Source organism: Oratosquilla oratoria, chromosome 26 (genome assembly GCF_046742065.1).
Source record: "Oratosquilla oratoria isolate Oo_2021 chromosome 26, ASM4674206v1, whole genome shotgun sequence".
Taxonomy (NCBI): domain Eukaryota; kingdom Metazoa; phylum Arthropoda; class Malacostraca; order Stomatopoda; family Squillidae; genus Oratosquilla; species Oratosquilla oratoria.
The window spans coordinates 5,570,399-5,594,655 of record NC_134802.1 but is presented as its reverse complement, the minus strand read 5'-3'; the positions used below and the strand labels follow the sequence as shown (position 1 = coordinate 5,594,655).

General features: G+C 37.0%; 1 protein-coding gene across 1 annotated transcript in view; it reads left to right on the top strand.

Moving 5' to 3' along the window:
* Nucleotides 1-24,257, top strand: part of LOC143039239 (uncharacterized) — a 269,379-nt gene that overhangs the window by 155,548 nt on the left and 89,574 nt on the right. The window lies entirely within an intron of this gene.

Below are 24,257 nucleotides of genomic sequence, written 5' to 3'. Positions count from 1 at the left end.
TTGGTATATGTATGTAGGTATATGTATGTTATTTTGTTTAAATGTAAATGCCTTTCCAGTAACAGATCATCCCCCTAATTATTTTTTCTTTACCTTTGGTATTGGTTTATCTTCCATTTTATATATCCCATTTTCTATTTATCTATATACTCATTTATTTATTTATTTATTTATTTATTTTTGTTACATACTTTGACCTAGTGTCACGAACTAGACTGCATTTAAGTTGATGTATCACATCTCGGCTGTGATCAGTACAGGTCCTACAATCCTGTATCTAGTACCTCTATTTGCCCCTTTTTTATAGGATCGATTTCGTTTGACTTGGATAAGGAAAGGTGGAGTGCAGCTAATTTAATTTACATGATGATATAAGAAAAATATATGGCTTTTAACTTATAAACAAGAATCGATGGGGTAAGTACAGAGGCGCAGGCAGGAGTCTTAGAGACGCTTGCATCTTTTTCCTTCTATAGCAGAACTGCACGACATCAGTGCCAGGCACAAGTGCCGATGTGTGCCAACATAGGCCTATTCTATCACAATTTGCCCAGCTCCACACAACCATCTAATTCTTTATTTATGTATGAAAAGGCTTTCAAAATTTCACTCATGGCGTCATACCCGGGTCCTTTTGTGTCAGTGACGCGTCATGGAACATGACACCTAGTTTCAAGATTTTATGTATATATATATGTGAAGACATCCTGACAGGTTGTAAGAGGAGTAGAGGGAAACACACAAGTAGAACAGGAGTTTATTCCTTGACTAGTTTCGCACAGTAGAACTAGTTTCGCACAAGTAGAACAGGAGTTTATTCCTTGACTAGTTTCGCACAGTGAAGAAGCATCACTGTGCGAAACTAGTCAAGGAATAAACTCCTGTTCTACTTGTGTGTTTCCCTCTACTCCTCTTAATACATATATATATATATACATATGTATATATATATATATATATATATATATATATATATATATATATATATATATATATATCACTGTCCAGTAATGTCGTTACGCATTGGTAATTGCACAAAAACCCACTATTATTTGGATTTAAGAAAAGAAGGGAATAATGAATTTCCGTATATTTCGATCACTTGCTGTGATCCTCTTCAAGCGGAATACATAGACAAGAGAACATACATATCTTATATACAGATGAGAGAGGTAAAGTTAGGGAACATGGACAAGACATCTCATGTGGCATCTATATTGTTACGCGGGTTATGTGGTAAATCGTCCGCTTTTACAATATGAGGAAATAATTTATTAACTGCCAAGGTGGTTATATAATCTGGTGACCATTGGCCTTTTGAGATATTAAAATTCGGGAATTGTTTTATTAAGGAAGATTCAATAATTTTCCTTTTATAACTACATTTGGATTTGAAAATGGTTTTTGCCTCGTCCCAATTTATTCTGTGATTATTGTTGGCTACGTGTTGAAATACCGCGGAGTTATGTTGAGCATATTTTACTGAGTTTTTATGTTCTTTAATTCTCGTTTTTAATTCCCTGCCCGTTTGTCCCCAATACACTTCATCACAATCTTAGCAGGGTAATTTGTAAACTCCGGGATTTATGTCTTCTGTTGGTCTGTGATGAACGTTAACTACTTTTCTGAAGAGATTGTTGGAATAACTAAAAATGATATTTACGTTATCTTTTGGCAACATTTGAGAGAAATTATTGATGGATTGGTTAAAAGGAAGTTTTAGGCAGTGTTTGTTCCATTTATGATATTGAGATGGATGGGAAGTGGATTTATAATAACTGGTTTTGGCCTTGCTTAAGGCTTTATTTGTAAACCCGTCTGGGTATCCTAGTCTTTTTAACTGAGTTTTGATGATAGAAATTTCTGAATCTAAATAAGATGGGCTACATAATCTTAGTGCCCTTAGAAAAAGACCCGAAGCAACACTATATTTGATATTATCAGGATGGTTGCTGTAGAAGTGTACATAACTCCCCGTGTGTGTGGGTTTTCTGTACACTGTGAAAGAAAGAAGATCCTGATGTCTCATGACTAGGATGTCCAAAAATGGTAATCTGTTATCCACTTCCCATTCCACTTTAAATTTAATGTTAGTAGTAAGGTGGTTAAGTCTATTGAAGAAATAATTAAATGAACCTCACTCTTCATCCCAAATCGTGAAGATGTCATCTACATATCTATACCAGAACATTCCGTGGGGTTTTCTGTCCTGCAGAAGTACCGTCTCGAAATATTCCATATATAAATTTGCTAGCACTGGAGAGAGATTGGATCCCATTGAACAGCCAAATTTTTGCTTGTTATATTTATCATTGAACGAAAATGCATTTGTGCCAGCACATAATTTTGTCAAATTAATTATTTTATTTACTGAGATGGGAAGTTGATCTTGATAGTGCTGTAATTTATTTTCCAGGAACTTTAAAACTTCTGCTACATTGATGTTCGTGAATAAAGACACTATATCTAGGCTTAACAATTTACTACTTCCCGGAATATGATGACTCTTGATCTTATTTATAAAATCTTCAGAATGTTTTATGTGTGATCCAGAAAAAACACCCTACGAATGGTGATAAGATGTTCGTAAGCCATTTTGATATTTAAATCCAAATAATATTGGGTTTTTAGTGCACATATATATATTATATATATATATATATATATATATATATATATATATATGTATCCATGAGAGAAATTTGCTAGTAGCAACGACATAAACCTGATAATTTTCATGACAGTCGCATGCAGGATTCGAACCCACTGCTTTCGGCCACCCGTAAGATCACCTTCACAGAGCCTTAACCCACTACACCAACAGAGACTGTAAAAGCCTTGAAACCTGGAATCGAACTGATTCCCGAGGATAGGAAAGATCACTAATCTGCGACCCCAATTCCTGTTTTACACAAGGCCCAAGCCCACCAGTTGGCAAGGGGTAAGGATCGGAACAAATTCCCGAGAACAGAAAAGATCACTAATCTGCGACCCCAATTCCTGTTTTACACAAGGCCCAAGCCCACCAGTTGGCAAGGGGTAAGTATCGGAACAAATCCCTTTCACGCTTCTCGCCATTGTAACTATGAGAGAAATCCGCTAGTAATAGCGACATCAATCTGTTGGTGTAGTGGGTTAAGGCTCTGTGAAGGTGATATTACGGGTGGCCGAAAGCAGTGGGTTCGAATCCTGCATGCGACTGTCATATAAATTATCAGATTGATGTCGCTGTTACTAGTGAATTTTTCTTATAGTTACAATGGCGAAAAGCGTAAAAGGGATTTGTTCCGATCCTTATCCCTTGCCAACTGGTGGGCTTGGGCCATGTGTAAAACAGGAATTGGGGTCGCAGATAAGTGATCTTTCCTATCCTTGGGAATTAGTTCGATTCCATGTTTCAAGGCTTTTACAATCTCTGTTGTGTAGTGAGTTAAGGCTCTGTGAAGGTAATCTTACGGGTGGCTTAAGAAGTGGGTTCGAATCCTGCATGCGACTGTCATGATTATTGTCAGATTAATGTCATTGTTACTAGTGAATTTCTCTCATAGTTACAATGGCAAAAGGGTGAGAAGGATTTGTTTCGATTCTTACCCCCTACCACTGGTGGGCTTAGGCCTTGTGTAAAACAGGAATTTGGGTCGCAGATTAGTGATCTTTCCCATTTTCGGGAATCAGTTCGATTCCAAGTTTCAATGCTTTTAAAGATTCTGTTGGTGTAGTGGGTTAAGGCTCTGTGAAGGTGATCTTACGAGTGGCCGAAAGCAGTGGGTTCGAATCCTGCATGCGACTGTCATATATATATATATATATATATAAATTTATATAAATATATATATATATATATATATATATATGGTTAAACTTAATGGCAAGATTATTATTGCAGAGTTTTTTATCTGCCTTTTCTCTTTCTCTGAGAATCTTTTTCCCTTCCACGGGAAGTTGTCTTATAATGTCACCATATGACATTGTTTTGTCAGTTACTTTGGGCATGGCTTTACCAAAGTGAAAAACTGGCCAGAACGCGTTTTCACACTACTTAGTGCTTCATCAGTGGCTAGACTGTGAATATCTGATTGAATTATTGTGTTTATATATTGTTGGTGGTGGTCTGATATTACATTTTGGGGCTTCTGATTGGCTAGTGGGCTGGACTGGGACTCCCAAACTATTCTACTTCCTCATTGGTCGGCTGTTGTGTGAAGTCATCAGTATTGTGCCTTCTTTCAGTGGGCTTAGATCTCCTTACGCTAGGGAGGGCTTCTAAATCCCTAGTTTGTATATTAAGATTGGGAGATGTTTCTTTAATAAAGAGAGCTTCGAGGATAGGTAGCCTTCTATGGTCTTGATTTGTTGCCAGCACTTCTGTGTTTTCTATTAGAGTTTCATTATTTAAATTTCTTTTGTGAGCAGAGTGATGGTGGTTTCTGGGAGCTCCTGAAGAGAGGTGGTATGATAACCGGCGTGAGAGCTTCATTGTTGTCATGCCAATATAGTTTGAAGGTTGGGATGCACAGTTCCCAAGTTTACATGTGTACCTATATATGACGTGAGTTCTCTGAAGGTCACTTTTACTTTCTCTTATATTATTCTTTAGTAGCAGTTGAGATGTCTTTTTATTTTGATAATATATAATCAGTTGTACTTTAGAGTTTTCTTCTTTAGGTTTAATATTTCTTTTAATAATTTGTTGCATAACCCTTTCATCTTCTTTGTAGGCTGTGGAGAAGAAGGACTTATAGTAGATTTTAATCAGGTTTTTGGCGTTAATGTCCTGTGGGATTTTGTCTGGGTGGCTTTTGTCCTGGTACCATTTGTCTAAAGTTCTTTTTGTGATTCGCTCTATATCCTTATTGGCGAATCCATTATTCATAAGGGTCTGAGAAGCTCTTTCTAACTCATTATGTACTGTTTCCCAATTATTACAGTGACTAAGCGATCTTCTAATATAAGCGCTGATGGTAGAATCTTTGTATCTTTGGGGACATTCGCTAGTCCCATTTAGGCAATGTCCTGAATTAGATGCTTTTATGTACACAGATGTGTCATAAGTGCCTTCATCTCTCTGTTTTACTAATGTGTCTAAAAAGGGAAGGGACCCATTTATGCTGTGCTCAATTGTAAAATTGATGCCAGATGTCTCTATTAATCGTTCTTTTAGATCGTCTATTTGTTGGCAATTTTCAGCTTTGACGAAAATATCGTCTATATATCTGCAGTAAATGTGAGGTTTTTGCAGATTTGCGAAAATTTCATTTTCGATGGTACCCATAAAAAAGTTAGCAAAAAGTACTCCAAGTGGTGATCCCATTGCAACACCATCGGTTTGGCAATATTTATTTCCTCTAGGGCACATAAAGGGGGCTTCTTTGGTGCAACATTCCAAAAGGTCTTTCATTACTTTCTCTGGGATATCACAGTTAGGAGTGGTATCATTGTGATAAACTCTGTCTATTATATATTGAATAGTGCGGTCAACTTGGATGTTAGTATAGAGGGACTCCGCATCTAACGAAGCGATAATGCCTTTTGAGTTATTGTTTGCTAAAAGATCTAGAAAATCAGTGGCGGATTTGACATTGTAGTCAGCGGGAGTGTAAGATGTGAGGATTTCAGCCAGGTTTTTTTGGCAATTTTGTAAATTGGTAATGGTATCTGTGAGATAATTGGACGTAGCTTGTTGTTTGTAGTTTGCAAATCTGCAAAAACCTCACATTTACTGCAGATATATAGACGATATTTTCGTCAAAGCTGAAAATTGCCAACAAATAGACGATTTAAAAGAACGATTAATAGAGACATCTGGCATCAGTTTTACAATTGAGCACAGCATAAATGGGTCCCTTCCCTTTTTAGACACATTAGTAAAACAGAGAGATGAAGGCACTTATGACACATCTGTGTACATAAAAGCATCTAATTCAGGACATTGCCTAAATGGGACTAGCGAATGTCCCCAAAGATACAAAGATTCTACCATCAGCGCTTATATTAGAAGATCGCTTAGTCACTGTAATAATTGGGAAACAGTACATAATGAGTTAGAAAGAGCTTCTCAGACCCTTATGAATAATGGATTCGCCAATAAGGATATAGAGCGAATCACAAAAAGAACTTTAGACAAATGGTACCAGGACAAAAGCCACCCAGACAAAATCCCACAGGACATTAACGCCAAAAACCTGATTAAAATCTACTATAAGTCCTTCTTCTCCACAGCCTACAAAGAAGATGAAAGGGTTATGCAACAAATTATTAAAAGAAATATTAAACCTAAAGAAGAAAACTCTAAAGTACAACTGATTATATATTATCAAAATAAAAAGACATCTCAACTGCTACTAAAGAATAATATAAGAGAAAGTAAAAGTGATCTTCAGAGAACTCACGTCATATATAGGTACACATGTAAACTTGGGAACTGTGCATCCCAACCTTCAAACTATATTGGCATGACAACAATGAAGCTCTCACGCCGGTTATCATACCACCTCTCTTCAGGAGCTCCCAGAAACCACCATCACTCTGCTCACAAAAGAAATTTAAATAAAGAAACTCTAATAGAAAACACAGAAGTGCTGGCAACAAATCAAGACCATAGAAGGCTACCTATCCTCGAAGCTCTCTTTATTAAAGAAACATCTCCCAATCTTAATATACAAACTAGGGATTTAGAAGCCCTCCCTAGCGTAAGGAGATCTAAGCCCACTGAAAGAAGGCACAATACTGATGACGTCACACAACAGCCGACCAATGAGGAAGTAGAATAGTTTGGGAGTCCCAGTCCAGCCCACTAGCCAATCAGAAGCCCCAAAATGTAATATCAGACCACCACCAACAATATATAAACACAATAATTCAATCAGATATTCACAGTCTAGCCACTGATGAAGCACTAAGTAGTGTGAAAACGCGTTCTGGCCAGTTTTTCACTTTGGTAAAGCCATGCCCAAAGTAACTGACAAAACAATGTCATATGGTGACATTATAAGACAACTTCCCGTGGAAGGGAAAAATATTCTCAGAGAAAGAGAAAAGGCAGATAAAAAACTCTGCAATAATAATCTTGCCATTAAGTTTAACCATACATGCTTGAGAGAAAATCTCCTGCCCATATATACAATGAATATATATATATATATATATATATATATATATATATATATATATATATATATATATATATATATATATATATATATATATTGTTCAAGTTCATCTTCCACTTCCATTCGTAAAATTTGTCTAGTTCTTCTTGTAGCATTTTAGAACCCTCTTTTTCATATTTTTGGTAATGTTGAAGAAATTGACTGATAGGGTGGTTGCTAGAATCACTTATGTTTAAGTTGGGGAATTGCTCTATTGTTTTTTCTTTACTCAGTTGTTTGTGTTTAGTCAAATTGGGTGGTGTCACCTGTCAATATGTGGTTTGTGACAGGGGGATGAGGTTGTAGGTCGTACATAAATATTTGTGATATTGTAAGTAGTTTTCTCTGTGTTTGTATTATGGTTATTTCATCTGGGTTGTCTGTTAGTGTTTGTTTAGTTAATATTATTTTGTTAGAAAACATATACTCTTGTGTGTTAATGTCATAAATTCACCTCTGCGTTGCATCTTGTGTTTCCTATATTCAGTGAATGTAGGTAGTGTAGGTTGTAGTGTTAGTTTAGTTTTCTACATGTGTACATTGTGTTTTTGTAGGAACTGAAGTAGCTCTATGTGTTTTTATGATTCCATGACAAATGCTCATAAGACAAATGCTCACAAGACATATGCTCACAGGACAAATACTCACAAGACAGATGTTCACACCATTAGATGAAGGAGACAAAAGCTCACACCATCACTTTTTATATATATATATATATATATATATATATATATATATATATATATATATATATATATATATATATATATTTCAAATATTTATTCCTGTCATTATTTTCAAAGGAACATAGTTATTTGAGCAGTTCACTATAAGGTATGTGTTGAGTACTTTGCCCAGTTCCTTTATCGGGTAAAACAATATTTTGGCTATATATAAGGATGTCATGATTCATAGTCAATCAGAAAATTCTGACCATGGAGATCATCAAGTCAAACAGAGGTGGTGACAAGCTCTGCCTGCATGGCTACATATATGTCAAGAAAAGGAGCTACAAGAACTGGATCAAATGGCAATGGACACAGCAGAGATCTATTGATGACAACTATGAATACCCAAGATCGTAAATCAACCACAAGCAACCAGCTGACAGGACTGGAGTAGAAGTCACCAAGCTAAGAACTACAATGAAGACACAAGCAAAGCAGTCAAGTAGTCGTCCAAACCAACTTCTGACTCAAGTTCTGCTACAAGTAACTGACGAAATCCGTGCCAACATTGGCAATCTCCAATGTTATAAGAGAGATCTTCAACAACAACGGCGTGGATGCCTTCTTAACCCATTCAACTCCGATGACAAGATGTCTTGTCATTTGGTCAAATAAAACAAAAAATCATAATAAAACAACAAAATGTTTGATGATCAAACAGCACCAGAAAAATATGACGTCACCAGTCCTCCTCGAGGAGGACTGACGACGTCATATTTTTCTGGTGCTGTTTGATCATCAAACATTTTGTTGTTTTATTATGATTTTTTGTTTTATTTGACCAAATGACAAGACATCTTGTCATCGGAGTTGAATGGGTTAAGGACCCTCCGTCACTTCGGGATCTAGTAGTCATAGAGGACTGGACACAAACTGGTGGAGCAACTCCAAGGCCCTTCATCACACACGACTGAGACCCAGAAGAACAGCAACATATTGTGGTCTATGCATCTGAATCTGAGGAGCAACTGCGACATCTTGCACAAGCTGACACCTGGATCATGTATGGAAATTGCTCCATCAATCCAAGCATCTTTGAACAACTAAATGTTATATGAACTCTTGGAGATACTACAGCCTCCTACGTTTATGCCTTTCTCCCTGGAAAGTGTGCTTAGGTTTACCAAGAACGGCTGCAGGTTGTGGTCAACAAAATAGAAAAATGTCCATCTTTCCTGACTCCAGGATCGTAGTCACCAACTTTTAGCTGGCAGCCATTCAGTCAGTATCAGTAGCGGTAGGATCTCAAGTCACCACCCAAGACTGCTTCTACCACCTCACCCAAAGCATCTTGAGAAAACATCAAAACTTGGGCAAGATCAAGCTGTACCACACAAATGAGGATATAAAGTACCTCTACGGAATGCTAGATGGGTTGGTCATTATAACCCCAGACCAGGTCCAGGAAGGTATGCAATACCTCAAGAACAGAATACCCGAAGGCCTGAAGGACCTAGTTTATTATTATGATGCTACACACGTTACTGGTATCTTCTGCCACGTCCAGCCACCATGAGTCCATCAGGATGCTCCACTACCTCCTCTACGTGTGTGGCACATTCGGAACGTTCTTCAGAACACTCTTGAAAGACAAGCACAAACAAACAACAGCTGTGAAGGATGGAGCACATCATTTTCATCATTAGTAAGACATCATCATCCTTCATTCTGGACATCGGTTTAAGCTCTTCAGAAGGACTGCGCACTGATATCGACCCAAACGTTACTGCACACTACAGGACAGCTACCAAGGAATTGTCAACGTAGACCCCACAAAGAGCTTCAAAAGAAACTTCAGACTCTTTGCAGTGACTTGATTGAAGTCGAAGAATACTAGAAGAGTTCCTCATCATTGTAGGACACTGCATCCATCTATAAAGACCGATAATCCAAGTGGATCCATATGATAATACTGTGATACTGTAAAAAAAACCCTGCAATTATTGCGAAATAAATAAAGCTTTGTTGAACAAACACGGTTGTTTTTTTTAGTATTTGTCGCTTTTTCAACTTTGGGTGTGAGCGATTGTCTTGAGAGTATTTGTCCTGTGAACATATATCTTGTGAGTAGTTGTCTTTTGAACATTTGTCCATGCACCATTTTTTATATTACCAATAGTGTTTATTCATGGTATGTTTACAGTGTATTTTTGTGCTCAGTATTTTTGTTTGTAGTGCATTGATGTGTGGTGGATGCAGCTTTAATTCTTTGTGTACTGGTTTGTGTTGAAATGTGTGGTGCATGTAAGGTGGACCCTTGTGTAAAATATGTTGCATTTGATGGATGTGTGAGAGAAATGTATAAGTTTTGTGCACATAAGACATGTGTATGGGCCTGGGTTGTTTTTTATGTCTCTAGCTAAAAAGAGATGTTGGGGAGCAGGTGCCAGGAAAGTGATATCCTTATATGAAAAAATAGAAATATCTATAATATAAGGGAAGGGTTTGTCAGAAAATTATAGAGAGAATAGAATGAGCTTCTGGTGTAACCATCACCAACCATGCACGTTATCCACACACATGCAACTTGGTACTCTTCTTTGGCAAGACCTCCAATCTTGCAGACCTCACCACTTTCCCAATCTCAAAACACATGACTCAGAGCAATGTTAGACAAACAGGACGCCCCCGCAGTGTCACCACACAAGATGCCTAATGTTACCAGACAGACCCATTGAACCCTTTCTCATACTTACCCCAACTTACCATAACTTAATATATATACACCATATATAGCCACCCCACCCCACCCCAACCATACAACTAACTCCTATATAACGGAACTAACACCCATAACTATACTTGATGAGTAACACATTTCACATACGGCAACCCACAAAACCTACCCTTCGCCCTTCAACCCACAAAACTTACCCTTCGACCTTCAATATCTCGAAGTGTAGCGTGTTAAACGTAGGGCTACACAACCCCGAAAATAGATACATCTTAGATAACACGTTTTTAGAAAAATCTGAGTACGAGAGGGACTTGGGAGTTCTGGTAAGTCCGGACCTTAAAACCAGGAAGCAGTGCATTAGCGCCAGGAATAAAGCTAACAGAGCATTAGGTTTCATTACTAGGATGGTAACGAATAGAAGTGCAGAGGTAATTATTAAACTATCTAGCGATAGTTAGACCCATCCTTGACTATGCGGTACAGTTTTGGTCTCCGTCCTACAGAATGGACATAAATTCACTAGAATCAGTACAGAGAAGAATGACCAAAATGATACATGGACTCGGAAATTTGCCTTACACTCTCTGGAAAGACGCAGAGTGCGGGGTGATCTAATAGAAGTGTTCAAGTGGATCAAAGGCTATAACAAGGGTGATGCAAATAAGGTCATCATAATAAAACAACACATCACAAACATAAAAAACAAATGCACACCTAGACTTAACGCACTTAAATCAATCACTGGAACAACATTTGGACAAAACAAAGAAACTAATATAACAATATACAAACAATGCATACGCTCAGTGATGAATTATGCGAGTCCAGCATGGGCTCCTAATCTCAGTGAGACACACCACAACACCCTTCAAATCATACAAAACAAAGCCCTAAAAACAATTACAGGCTGCACAAATACAACACCTACAGACCATTTACACCATGAAACAAAAGTCCTCAAAGTCAAGGACCACTTCGACATGAGAGGCACACAAACACTTGCTGCAGCCACCACAAACACATCACACCCACTACACTACATAGCAGAACACCCACACACACAAAGAAACATTAAAACAACACCCAATGACCTGTATCACACACAGATACTCTCTTCTCTTCCTCCACAACCACCAAATACCAGCCTCCGGAAACATATTCATAATCATATCACTCACCACTCCATTAACACACTGAAAGACAACACACTGCTGCATGCCAGACCCCCTGATATCCACCCTTCTGAATCCTCTCTCCCACGAAAGGACAGAGTCACCTGGCCAGACTGCGGTGCGGTCACCACCCAGCACTTCTAAGCTACCAGAAGAGGCTGGATGACCGCATTGTGAACAGCTGCCCAGGATGTAACACTTCACCCCATACCATACAACACATAATGGAAGACTGCATTATACACAATCATGCACGCAAACAACACAACATACACTCTATAAAGGATTTGTGGGAAAATCCAGTTTTGGCTGTGGCATTCCTTGGGAAGACGGGACTGCTCGGACAGACAGTCTAGGGAACGACAACAACAACAACAACAGGACAGGACTCGCAGTAATGGGTATAAACTGGACAAATTTAGATTTAAGAAGGAAATAGGCAAGAATTGGTTTAATAATAGGGTGGTCGATGAATGGAATAAACTTAGTAACCATGTAGTAAGCGCTGAAACTATCAGTTGTTTTAAAAAATGATTAGACAACTTAATGGATGGGGATGACAGGTGGTGATGGATACGGAGCTGGCTAGTGTAGGCCATATGGTCTCTTGCAGTCTCCTTTATTCTTATGTTGTTATGTTTATTAGGAATGGCTGTGTCGTTGGAGATAGGATTTAACTATACCTATGCATTTATTTTATTTGTTATTATTTACTTTATTATAGTTTTTATTTATTCATTTATTTGTTTGTTTATTTATCATTATTATACTTTTTCGCATCCGACCTTGATATGGACAAAAAGGTCTCCTGTCGGCATGCTCCGCCTTTGTAATCCTTTGTAAAGGGTCCTGTCGTGGGGTAAGGCATCGTATGTCGTTATTCTGTAATCACATCCCAAAACGATGTAACAATGTATGTACAGGGGTGTCCGCAGGAATTTTTGTGGACAGGGCAAAATTAAAGATATTATACATACAGTATGTGGTTAATTGTATAAGGTTATATGAAGATACTTCAAATTGGCCACATAGGCATATATTTACATGATCTACACGAGTTACATTTTGAGTTTCATCAAGTATATACTACATTTCCCATGTCATTTTTGATCAATTTTGTATTTTCCTTTATTTGTTTTTCCCCATAAATTCATGGGGAATGCCCCCGTCCTTGCCCACCCCCCTACGGATGCCCATGTGTATGTAGGGTAAGTGAAAGTCAGGTAACAGTGAATGAGACCTCCAGAAACTACATTCAGATTAATCTCACCACACCGGTAGTGCTCAATCCTTATTAGTCTAGATTTGTACCTATCCCAGTAGCAGAAATACCAAAAACTACACTCATTGTATACCAACTACCCAAGTTCAACCAAAACAGTCATCTTTACTCGGTGAATGTAAACAAAGAGCCATATTCCTCTTCCTCTCTTAAACCACACAAAGAAATCAAAACTATATAAAAAAAAAAGGGACTATCATTGGGTCATATAAACAAGTTGAGGACTCATCCTCACTGAAAGTTAGCACCACCCAGTGTATTCACAATGAACTTCTTCCATACCAAGACCAAATGAAAACAGAAGGATCGAGAAATAGAAAATTAAAAGAGAAATTTTCACTACAAAATTGGACGCACCTCTCAAAGACCGAACAGGCAGTATTGGAAAAACTCGTTCTCCAACACACCCCTCTCTTCATTCAAGAGGACAGAGAATTAGGTTAATTGAAAGTCCTACGGTACACATTAAACCTACTCATGCGCCTATATACCGATACCAAGAACAGGCAAAGGATATTATTGCTGGCATGTTACACATGTTAAACAACATGGAGCAGAGAGAAATCATAGAACAATCCACAGCGGCTTGGTTATCGCCGATCATGTTAGTAAACAAGCCATATAGTAGTAGGCGAATGTGTCTCGAAGAACGCCATATCAGTAAATACTCGTTGCCGATATATACCCTCTTCCCCGTCTTGAGGAATCAGTAGAACAATTCACGGGGTATAAATATTACGTAACATTGGACATACGAGAAGCCTACTTCTAAACCTCACCAGAAGAAAGCCGTGACCTCACTACCTTTAGTGATGGGTGTCCCTGTATAGATTTCGCACAGTACCTTTTAGACTAAATTGTTCCTCCACTATTTTCTCTGGGCACATTGCTTCAGTATTAGCCCCCCTATTGCTGAAAAGCTGGGTGAAAAATATCTGGATGATCTCATCTTTGGGCCCCTAACTTTGCAGAACTCCTAGAATAGTTGCAAAAACTATTCATGCCCTTGACAAAAAGAGGGTTAAAGTTAAATATTAGCAAATGTACTTTTGGGTTAAGAGAAGTAACTTATGCCATAAAATCTCGGTAGAAGGTAGCAAAAACCCCCCTAAGAATTTAGATACAGCAGTGAAAATGAAAGCCCACCAACGACTGTGAAGGAGGTAAGGAGATTCATGAGGATGTGAAGATTCTACCGGAAACGCATACCATTCTTTGCCAAAATTGCAACTCCCCTCTCTTACCAGATCAAACTCTACTTTCGTTTGGAACGACAACTGTCAAACTGCCTTTGAAAAATTAAGGGGTGCTTAATCAATACTTCTGTCCCTGTAAAAGTCCAGGTCGATCAACCATTCATCCTTACAACTGATGCCAGCAATACCCATCATGGGGAAGTCTTAAGTCAAATTGACACTAAGGGCAGTGATAAACCTTTTTGGCTACTTTTCAAAATAAATAAAATTAATAAACAGCACGCGCGCGCGCACACACACGCACACACACACACACACTTTCAACGAACGGACGGCTTGAAGAACGTTCTGAAGAAAAGTGCAGATTGTGGATCCCAACGCAAAGAGAAGTGCCTTTTTGTATTTGCAGGGTGGGGGGAAATTGCTCGTGGGGTAGTGGGAAAGTAAGGAAAGAGGAGAGGGGGAGGGATTGCTGGGGAAATGGAAGGTAATGAGGAGGTGGAGGAATTGGCCCTGACGGGCCGCCGAAAGGTGGACAAACGACCGCAAGACGAGCTGGATGATGACGACATGGCTAATAGGAATGTGAAGATTAGAGGTATAGATAGGAGCAATATAGTAGAAAGTGATGAGAATATTTTCAAGGGATTTAAAGAGGGTGGGGGGGACACAACCCCCCCCCCCCCCGACTGACAAGACTAGAAGAGAAGGTCGATAAGATGAACGAGGACTTGGAGCGTAGGTTCGGTAATGTTGACAGTATAATACGAAGAATTGAAAAATTGGAAGAACTAGAGAGGGCGAACAAAAACTTAACTAAGGAAATTGAAGAATTAAAACAACAGTTAAAAGAAGTAAAAGATGAGAATAAAGTCTTAAAGGAGAATAATATGGAGAACAAGGAGGGTTGGAAAAAAATTCAAGAAAATAGCAAGGTTGCATTCACTGACATAATCAGACAGCAAATGAATGAACAAACTGAAAACTCAGTTATTAAAGTGATGAGACAGAAGGAGAATATAGTAAGAGACTTAGCAGACAAAAAGAAATGTATAATTATATTAGGAATGGAAGAGAAACATAACCCAGATAGAACCACAAGAATCAAAGAGGAAAATGAAAAAGTAAGCCAATTACTAGAATCAGTTCAGGAAGATGAACCAGAAATTATGAAACAAATCGAAGAGAAATTTAGACTCGGAAAGTATAGCACAGACAAGACCAGACCAATTAAGATTAAATTCAAGTCACAAACAACGGCAGAGAATATCTTATCCAAAACAGGGAAACTAGCAACAAGTGAACAATACAAAAATATATGGATAAAAAGAGAAATGAATAAAGAGGAAAGAGAGGAAGAAAAGCAGAAAAGACTGGAAGCTAAGGCAAAAAACGAGAACAGAACGGAGTCAGAGAAAGAGAGATTCTATTGGAGAGTAGTGAACATGAAACTAAGGAAGTTCGACATACAAAAGAAAAAACATAAGGGAAACAGAGAACACAATGGAAGTGGCAGAAAACTAAGAGTGTCTTACACAAATATAGATGGATTAATAGCAGGATTGAATGAGCTGAATGATTATTTGAAAGAAAAAGAACCGGACATAATGGGAATTGTAGAAACAAAATTAAAAGGCCCACTACCACCCAACAGTGTAGGACATGATGCATACAATTATTGGATTAGAAACAGAGAGAAAAAGCAAGGGGGTGGAGTTATGTTCCTGACTAAGAAGGATATAAACGTGAAAGGTGTCATATATGGAAAGAATACAGTAGAGATGATTATGATAGAAGTGGAAGACAGAGATAAGAAGAGCAGAAAATTTGTGATCAATTATGTGCCTCCGAAAACAGCCTCATGGGAGGAGAGTGAATATAAAAGTATGTTAGAGGACACAAAGATAGCATTAACTAAAATAATGGAAGACGGAGGAAGAATAGTTATGATGGGCGACTTTAATTGCAAAGAAATCTGCTGGGAAGAAATGACAGTAAAGAGTGGTGATGACTCATGGGGAAATGCTCTACTTGAGATGATTACTGACCATTCAATGACACAATGGATACAAGAGAACACTAGGTATAGAAATGAAGAAGAACCATCGAGGCTAGACTTAATAATTACATCTGAACCTAGAATAGTGGACAAGATTGAATATAAAACACCAATAGGTAAAAGTGACCACATATTGATTGAACTGGAACTTAATGAAGAAAAATATATGAAAAGAAATGAACAATATAGAAGAGGAAGAATGATGTATGAAAAAACAAACTTTGATAAAATAAGAGAATTCTTCCAACAAGAAAACTGGGAAGAAATATACAAAGAAGAAACATCAGTGGAAGAGAAATGGAATATTTTGACAAAAATTTACAAAAAAGGAGTGGAAAAGTATGTCCCAAGACAAAAACAAGAAAAAGAATATGTAAAATGCTGGTACAACAAAAGTTGTAGGGAGTTAAAAGACAAAAGAGACAAAGCCTGGACCAGATGGAAAAAAGACAGAAGACCTGAAAAATGGAAAATATATACTGGTTATAGAAATGAATATGTACAAAAGTGCAGAGAGAAAAAAAGAAAATATGAAAAAGATGTTATAGAAAAGTGTAAAGATCAACCAAAACTATTCTACAGATTTGTAAACAATAAACTGAAAAACAAACAAGACTTGGAGAAATTAAGACAAGGAGGAGTTGAATACACTGAGGAAATGGAAATGGCAGAAATTATGAACAAACATTTTAAATCAGTGTTTACAAGGGAAAATATACAACCTGAAGAGATTGAGTGGAAAGAAAAAGTCCCCCCTATGGAAGAAATAGAAGTAACAAAGAATGAAATATTGACACACTTGGGTAATTTTGATGTCAGAAAATCGCATGGACCAGATGAAATAGCAAACTGGATTCTGAAAGAATGCAGGAATGAACTGGCAGACAAAATACATAGCATAATAAGCAGTTCCTTAAAAGAAGGAAAAGTTCCAGAAGATTGGAAAAAAGCAAATATAGTACCTATATATAAAGGAGGAAATAAAGAAGAACCTACCAACTATAGACCAGTCTCTCTAACAAGTACAATAGCAAAAATTTGTGAAAGAATTATCAAAAGTAGATGGGTAAAATACTTGGAAAAAAACAACGTACTAAATCCAAGGCAATTTGGATTCAGACAAGGACGATCATGCGTCACCAATTTAATATGTTTCTATTCAAGGCTAATAGATATAATACAAGAAAGAGATGGATGGGCTGATTGTGCATTTCTAGACCTAAAAAAAGCTTTTGACAAAGTACCACATAAGAAGTTGCTTAAGAAATTAGAATATGAAGGAGGAATACAAGGTAAATTGCTAAATTGGATGGAAGACTTTTTGCAAGAAAGAAAAATGAGAGTAGTGATAAGAGATCAGCACTCAAAATGGAATGAAGTAATAAGCGGTGTCCCGCAGGGAACAGTTCTGGCCCCAATAATGTTTGCTATATATATTAATGATATGGATGAAGGAATTGAAAGCTATATGAGCTTCTTTGCAGATGATGCAAAACTACTGAAAAGAGTGAAAACTGAAGAAGATTGTGAATCACTACAGAGAGATCTAAATAAAGTACAAGAATGGAGTAGGAAGTGGGAGATGGAATTCAATACAAAAAAGTGTAGTATAATGGAATTTGGAAAAAGCAAAAACAGAATAACAGGATCATATAATTTGGGAGAAGAAGGAATAAAAAAAGTAGAAAATGAGAAGGACCTGGGAGTCATTGTTATGAATAATATGTCACCTGAGAAACATATAAATAAGATTTTTGGAGAAACTTATAATTTAATAAGAACAATCAAAGTGGCATTTACATACCTGGATGAAGAAATGGTGAGGAAAATCCTAATCACCCTGATAAGACCAAGATTGGAATATGCAGCAACGATATGGTCACCAAGTACAAAAAAATGTATAAAAAAACTTGAAAGAATACAAAGAGCAATCACAAAACTGGCACCAACACTCTCAAAACTATCATATGAAGAGAGACTACAAAAACTTGAACTACAGACACTAGAGCAAAGAAGAGAGAGAGGAGATTTGATAGCTATTTACAGAATCATGAAAGGCATAGAAATTACTGATAGAGAGAATCTGATAAAATGGGATGACAGAAATACAAGAGGACACGGAAAGAAAATAAAAAAAGACAGCTATAGAAGAGATTTGAAAAAGAACAGCTTTCCTCACAGAGTAATAGACAGTTGGAACAAGTTAGATGAGAAAGTGGTGTGTGCAAAATCAATACATGAATTTAAAAATAGTTTAGATAAAATGAGATATGAAGACGGGACCCCACGAGCATAGCTCCCCTTCCCGTAAAATACAACTAGGTAAAATACACACACTTTCAACGAACGGACGGCTTGAAGAACGTTCTGAAGAAAAGTGCAGATTGTGGATCCCAACGCAAAGAGAAGTGCCTTTTTGTATTTGCAGGGTGGGGGGAAATTGCTCGTGGGGTAGTGGGAAAGTAAGGAAAGAGGAGAGGGGGAGGGATTGCTGGGGAAATGGAAGGTAATGAGGAGGTGGAGGAATTGGCCCTGACGGGCCGCCGAAAGGTGGACAAACGACCGCAAGACGAGCTGGATGATGACGACATGGCTAATAGGAATGTGAAGATTAGAGGTATAGATAGGAGCAATATAGTAGAAAGTGATGAGAATATTTTCAAGGGATTTAAAGAGGGTGGGGGGGACACAACCCCCCCCCCCCCCGACTGACAAGACTAGAAGAGAAGGTCGATAAGATGAACGAGGACTTGGAGCGTAGGTTCGGTAATGTTGACAGTATAATACGAAGAATTGAAAAATTGGAAGAACTAGAGAGGGCGAACAAAAACTTAACTAAGGAAATTGAAGAATTAAAACAACAGTTAAAAGAAGTAAAAGATGAGAATAAAGTCTTAAAGGAGAATAATATGGAGAACAAGGAGGGTTGGAAAAAAATTCAAGAAAATAGCAAGGTTGCATTCACTGACATAATCAGACAGCAAATGAATGAACAAACTGAAAACTCAGTTATTAAAGTGATGAGACAGAAGGAGAATATAGTAAGAGACTTAGCAGACAAAAAGAAATGTATAATTATATTAGGAATGGAAGAGAAACATAACCCAGATAGAACCACAAGAATCAAAGAGGAAAATGAAAAAGTAAGCCAATTACTAGAATCAGTTCAGGAAGATGAACCAGAAATTATGAAACAAATCGAAGAGAAATTTAGACTCGGAAAGTATAGCACAGACAAGACCAGACCAATTAAGATTAAATTCAAGTCACAAACAACGGCAGAGAATATCTTATCCAAAACAGGGAAACTAGCAACAAGTGAACAATACAAAAATATATGGATAAAAAGAGAAATGAATAAAGAGGAAAGAGAGGAAGAAAAGCAGAAAAGACTGGAAGCTAAGGCAAAAAACGAGAACAGAACGGAGTCAGAGAAAGAGAGATTCTATTGGAGAGTAGTGAACATGAAACTAAGGAAGTTCGACATACAAAAGAAAAACATAAGGGAAACAGAGAACACAATGGAAGTGGCAGAAAACTAAGAGTGTCTTACACAAATATAGATGGATTAATAACAGGATTGAATGAGCTGAATGATTATTTGAAGGAAAAAGAACCAGACATAATGGGAATTGTAGAAACAAAATTAAAAGGCCCACTACCACCCAACAGTGTAGGACATGATGCATACAATTATTGGATTAGAAACAGAGAGAAAAAGCAAGGGGGTGGAGTTATGTTCCTGACTAAGAAGGATATAAACGTGAAAGGTGTCATATATGGAAAGAATACAGTAGAGATGATTATGATAGAAGTGGAAGACAGAGATAAGAAGAGCAGAAAATTTGTGATAAATTATGTGCCTCCAAAAACAGCCTCATGGGAGGAGAGTGAACATAAAAGTATGTTAGAGGACACAAAGATAACATTAAATAAAATAATGGAAGATGGAGAAAGAATAGTTATGATGGGCGACTTTAATTGCAAAGAAATCTGCTGGGAAGAAATGACAGTAAAGGGTGGAGATGACTCATGGGGATACGCTCTACTTGAGATGATTATTGACCACACAATGACACAATGGATACAGGAGAACACTAGGTATAGAAATGAAGAAGAACCATCGAGACTAGACTTATTAATTACATCTGAACCTAGAATAGTGGACAAGATTGAATATAAAACACCAATAGGTAAAAGTGACCACATATTGATTGAACTGGAACTTAATGAAGAAAAATATATCAAAAGAAATGAACAATATAGAAAAGGAAGAATGATGTATGAAAAAACAAACTTTGATAAAATAAGAGAATTCTTTCAACAAGAAAACTGGGAAGAAATATACAAAGAAGAAACATCAGTGGAAAAGAAATGGAATATTTTGACAAAAATTTACAAAAAAGGAGTGGAAAAGTATGTCCCAAGACAAAAACAAGAAAAAGAATATGTAAAATGCTGGTACAACAAAAGTTGTAGGGAGTTAAAAGACAAAAGAGACAAAGCCTGGACCAGATGGAAAAAAGACAGAAAACCTGAAAAATGGAAAATATATACCAGTTATAGAAATGAATATGTACAAACATGCAGAGAGGAAAAGAGAAAATATGAAAAAGACGTCATAGAAAAATGTAAAGATCAACCAAAACTATTCTACAGGCTTGTAAACAATAAACTGAAAAACAAACAGGACTTGGAGAAATTAAGACAGGAGGGAGTTGAATACACTGAGGAAATGGAAATGGCGGAAATTATGAACAAACATTTTAAATCAGTGTTTACAAGGGAGAACATACAACCTGAAGAGATTGAATGGAAAGAGAAAGTCCCCCCTATAGAAAAAATAGAAGTATCAAAGAATGAAATATTGATACACTTGAGTAATCTTGATGTCAGAAAATCACATGGACCAGATGAAATAGCAAACTGGATTCTGAAAGAATGCAGGAATGAACTGGCAGACAAAATACATAGCATAATAAGCAGTTCCTTGAAAGAAGGAAAAGTTCCAGAAGATTGGAAAAAAGCAAATATAGTACCTATATATAAAGGAGGAAATAAAGAAGAACCTACCAACTATAGACCAGTCTCTCTAACAAGTACAATAGCAAAAATTTGTGAAAGAATTATCAAAAATAGATGGGTAAAATACTTGGAAAAAAACAACGTACTAAATCCAAGGCAATTTGGATTCAGACAAGGACGATCATGCGTCACCAATTTAATATGCTTCTATTCAAGGCTAATAGATATAATACAAGAAAGAGATGGATGGGCTGATTGTGCATTTCTAGACCTAAAAAAAGCTTTTGACAAAGTACCACATAAGAAGTTACTTAAGAAACTAGAATCTGAAGGAGGAATACAAGGTAAATTACTAAATTGGATGGAAGACTTTTTACAAGAAAGAAAAATGAGAGTAGTGATAAGAAACCAGCACTCAAAATGGAATGAAGTAATAAGCGGTGTCCCGCAGGGAACAGTCCTGGCCCCAATAATGTTTGCTATATATATTAATGATATGGATGAAGGAATTGAAAGCTATATGAGCTTCTTTGCAGACGATGCAAAACTACTGAAAAGAGTGAAAACTGAAGAAGATTGTGAATCACTACAGAGAGATCTAAATAAAGTACAGGAATGGAGTAAGAAGTGGGAGATGGAGTTCAATACAAAAAAGTGCAGTATAATGGAATTTGGAAAAAGCAAAAACAGAATAACAGGATCATATAATTTGGGAGAAGAGGGAATAAAAAAAGTAGAAAATGAAAAGGACCTGGGAGTCATTGTTATGAATAATATGTCACCTGAAAAACATATAAATAAGATTTTTGGAGAAACTTATAATTTAATAAGAACAATCAAAGTGGCATTTACATACCTGGATGAAGAAATGGTGAGGAAAATCCTAATCACCCTGATAAGACCAAGATTAGAATATGCAGCAACAATATGGTCACCAAGTACAAAAAAATGTATAAAAAAACTTGAAAGAATACAAAGAGCAATTACAAAACTGGCACCAACACTCTCAAAACTATCATATGAAGAGAGACTACAAAAACTTGAACTACAGACACTAGAGCAAAGAAGAGAGAGAGGAGATTTGATAGCTATTTACAGAATCATGAAAGGCATAGAAATTACTGATAGAGAGAATCTGATAAAATGGGATGACAGAAATACAAGAGGACACGGAAAGAAAATAAAAAAAGACAGCTATAGAAGAGATTTGAAAAAGAACAGCTTTCCACACAGAGTAATAGACAGTTGGAACAAGTTAGATGAGAAAGTGGTGTGTGCAAAAACAATACATGAATTTAAAAATTGTTTAGATAAAATGAGAAATGAAGACGGGACCCCACGAGCATAGCTCCCCTTCCCGTAATATACAACTAGGTAAATACACACACTTCAACGAATGGACGGCTTAGAAGACGTTCTGAAGAAAATTGAAGTCTGTGGATCCCAACGCAAAGAGAAGTGCCTATTGTATTTACAGGGTGGGGGGGGGGGGAAATTGGTCGTGGAGTAGTGGGAAAGTAGGGAAAGAGGAAAAGGGGAGGGATTACTGAGGGAAATGGAAGGAAATGAGGAAGGAGTAGACTTGGCCCAGGCAGACAGGCGAAAGGTAAACAAAAGGCCCCCCGATCAGCTGGGCGACGATGAAATGTCTAATAAAAATGTAAAGATTAGAAGCATAGATAAGAGCAATACAGTAGAAAGTGATGAGAATATTTTCCAGGGATTTAAAGAGGGTGGGGGGGACACAAACCCCCCCCCCCCCGACTGACAAGACTAGAAGAGAAGGTTGATAAGATGATCGAGGACTTGGAGCGTAGGTTCGGTGATGTTAACAAAATTATACGGAGAGTTGAAAAATTGGAAGAACTAGAGAAGGCGAACAAAAACTTAACTAAGGAAATTGAAGAATTAAAAAAACAGTTAAAAGAAGTAAAAGATGAGAATAAAGTCTTAAAGGAGAATAATAAGGAGAACAAGGAGGGTTGGAAAAAAATTCAAGAAAATAGCAAAGTTGCATTCACTGACATAATCAGACAGCAAATGAATGAACAAACTGAAAACTCAGTTATTAAAGTGATGAGACAGAAGGAGAATATAGTAAGAGACCTAGCAGACAAAAAGAAATGTATAATTATATTAGGAATGGAAGAGAAACATAACCCAGATAGAACCACAAGAATCAAAGAGGAAAATGAAAAAGTAAGAAATTTACTAGAATTAGTTCAGGAAGATGGACCAGAAATAATGAAACAAATCGAAGAGAAATTCAGGCTAGGGAAATATAGTACAGACAAGATCAGGCCAATTAAGATTAAATTCAGGTCACAAACTACGGCTGAGAATATCTTATCCAAAACAGGGAAACTAGCAACAAGTGAACAATATAAAAAGGTATGGATAAAAAGGGAAATGAATAAAGAGGAAAGAGAGGAAGAAAAACAGAAAAGACTTGAAGCAAAGGAAAAAAACGAGATAAGAACGGAGTCAGAAAAAGAGAGATTCTATTGGAGAGTAGTGAATATGAAACTAAAGAAAGTCGACATACAAGAGAAAAACAAAAGGGAAACAGAGAACACAATGGAAGTGGCAGAAAACTAAGAGTGTCTTACACAAATATAGATGGATTAATAACAGGATTGAATGAGCTGAATGATTATTTGAAAGAAAAAGAACCAGACATAATGGGAATTGTAGAAACAAAATTAAAAGGTCCACTACCACCCAACAGTGTAGGACACGATGCATATAATTATTGGATTAGAAACAGAGTGAAAAAGGAAGGGGGTGGAATTATGTTCCTGACTAAGAAGGATATAAACGTGAAGTGTGTCACAAATGGAAAGAATACAGTAGAGATGTTAATGATGGAAGTAGAAGACAGAGATAAGAACAGAAAGTTTGTGATAAATTATGTGCCTCCAAAAACAGCCTCATGGGAAGATAGTGAACATAAAAGTATGTTAGAGG